This window comes from Dipodomys spectabilis, unplaced genomic scaffold (assembly GCF_019054845.1).
Source record: "Dipodomys spectabilis isolate Male_0828 unplaced genomic scaffold, ASM1905484v1 ptg000040l, whole genome shotgun sequence".
NCBI classification, from domain to species: Eukaryota; Metazoa; Chordata; class Mammalia; order Rodentia; family Heteromyidae; genus Dipodomys; species Dipodomys spectabilis.
This window is the reverse complement of record NW_024870717.1, coordinates 2,425,913-2,428,503: the sequence shown is the minus strand read 5'-3', so window position 1 is coordinate 2,428,503 and position 2,591 is coordinate 2,425,913. Positions and strand designations below refer to the sequence as shown.

The 2,591-nt window shown below is 35.4% G+C and overlaps 1 pseudogene; it reads left to right on the top strand.

Moving 5' to 3' along the window:
• The first annotated feature begins 362 nt into the window (after positions 1 to 362).
• Positions 363 to 459, top strand: LOC122106419 (annotated as a pseudogene).
• The last annotated feature ends 2,132 nt before the right edge of the window (positions 460 to 2,591 follow it).

The window sequence follows — 2,591 nt, the reverse complement described above, 5'->3', positions numbered from 1 at the left end:
CTGAAGAAGTTTAGAAGTAGCTCTTAAGCAACGCTTACTTTGAATCCATTAGGTCCGCAAAGCTAATTCAGTTGAATAAATAAGTACTTGAAAAAGCCATCACCTTTGGACCTATCTATAAATAATTGAGAGTATGATCAAATTCCAAATAAAAAGACTTAAGATAGTCATTGAAAAAAAATTTTGCAAATGTGAGCAATCAACTGATAAATATAAATTTTCCACTATTCACAGAATTTTAGGGAAATAAGATCGATAGCAATGTAAGGAACAATAAAGTTTCCTTGTTACAAGTAGGCACCCATAGATATAAACCTGTATAAAGATTGCATGATTAACTACTTAAATTTAGAGGATACTACACGCTTTAGCAGCACGTATACTCAAATTAAAATACAGAGATTAACATGGCACTTGCACAAGGATAATATGAAAATTTGAGAAGTATTCCATATTTTTCATTCTTCAGATTCAAGAAATAAAAAACAGTTATTAAAAAGTTGATTACACAATTACAAGTGTAACAATACACGTAATTCATATAATTTAGTTTGATATCAGTGTATTAAATCTTCTCCTCAGAAAGGCGTTTACATAGCATAAACTTTACAAATATTCTCAAATTAGACAACATTGTCATTTTATCCCAAATAAAAATAAAATTAAATTTAAAAAAATAATATTAAGTCCTAGAAAAAAAGGAAGCAAACTGTTTCTATATGGAATGCAATCGGAAAGGACACATTAATGAACATATATATTATAAAATAATGTAGAATTCAAAGTATATCTAGGAGAAAATAAAATAAATTATGAACATTTTGCAAACATAGAATATAGAATATTTTAAAATATACTTTTTCAGACAAGCACAAGAAATATTTTAGTTTCTGTACTACTCATTTCAACAGATAAATTAAAATTATTTCTGATTAAAAAAATCACAAACTCTGAAGAAATTATTATACATATATACAAAAAATATTGAATACATTTTGACAACCAAGGCAGGCCATTCACTTGGAAGAATTCCACGGAATATATGAATTTTTACAGTAAAATATTGGTGCTGCCAGGCATTGGTGGCTCATGCCTATAATCCTAGCTACACAGGAGGCTGAGATCTGAGGATCATGGTTCAAAGCCAGCCTGGGAAGGAAAGTCTGTGGTACACTTATCTCAAATAAACCACTAGAAAACTGGAAGTGGAGCTGTGTCTCAAGTGGTAGAGCGCTAACCTTGAGCTGAAGAGCACAGGGATAGCTCCCAGGCCCAGATTTCAAGCCCCATGACTGACCAAAAAATATATATATTGCTCTTATTTGGATTGTGAAAATATTTTGTAGGGACACAAAAGATGGACTTGCATTTTTGAAATTTAAGAAACTTAACCCGACCATTAGGACTTCAGTGAATAATTTATATAGCCTATCACAACTTCATAGAGGTAGTGATACATACTTATCCTTTTGGCAATATCAAATACAGTATCTTCTATGTTGTTCTTCCGGCCTGGTTTTATATAATGGTTCAACAGAAGGTGATCCAGCGTATCTTTGCTATCTCAATTCTCAGCAACAAGATGTAAAGGTGTCAAAAATTCTTTAGTTTGGGGAAGTGGCGCTGTGGCTCAAGCAGTAGAGCGCTCGCCTTGAGGTGAAGAGCACAGCGACAGCACCCAAGCCCAGAGCTCCAGCCCCACAACCGACCAAAAAAAACCACAACAACAACAAAAAACAAACAAACAAAAATATTTGGGCTGGGAATATGGCTCAGTGGTAGAGCACTTAGCTTGCATGCATGAGGCCCTAGGTTTGATTCCTCAGCACCATATAAGCAGGAAAAAAAGCCAGAAGTGGTGCTGTGGCTCAAGTGGTAGAGCGCTAGCCTTGAGCTGAAGAGCTGAGGGACAGTGTCCAGGCCCAGAGTTCAGGTCCCACTACCAAATCAAAAAAATTTTTTTAAAAAAATGAGTCCTTTAGTCTGGGCATTGGTATCTGTATCATGATGAAGTAAGAAAGAAGTCACTCTGGTATTATTCCATGTATATGCACTGTGCAGGGGTGATCAGTCATCTACAGTTATTGCATGTGCCGCTTGAGACATCAACTCACTGATAATGTCTAAGTTTCCACTGTAGGCTTCTCGAAGAGGGGTATACTCATCATCATCCCTACTATTCACATGAGTGGCCTTTTGGGAAAGAAGTCTCCGCAATGTAATAAGCTGAATATTTTCGGCAGCCCAATGAAGAAAATTGCTTGGATCCTTCTCCAATTTTATTTCTTGCAATTGATACCATTCCTTACTTTTTCATCTTGTTCCCCATATTCCTAAGAATTGCCTAACCAGAGACTTTGAGTGCCAGTGGGAATGAGGTGTCCATGTATTTCCCTAATATTTCACATTGGTTGAACTGGTCAGAAATATCCGGTGAATTTTCTGCAATTGTTTATTCATCATGATTTATTTTCTCTTTTTCCAATTTTACTATTCGAAATTATTCTAACTGGAGAGTAGGGAATTGATGGAGAGCAGCGGAAAGATGTTCCTCCATATTCAAATGTACACACTGAAAATGAGGACCTGTG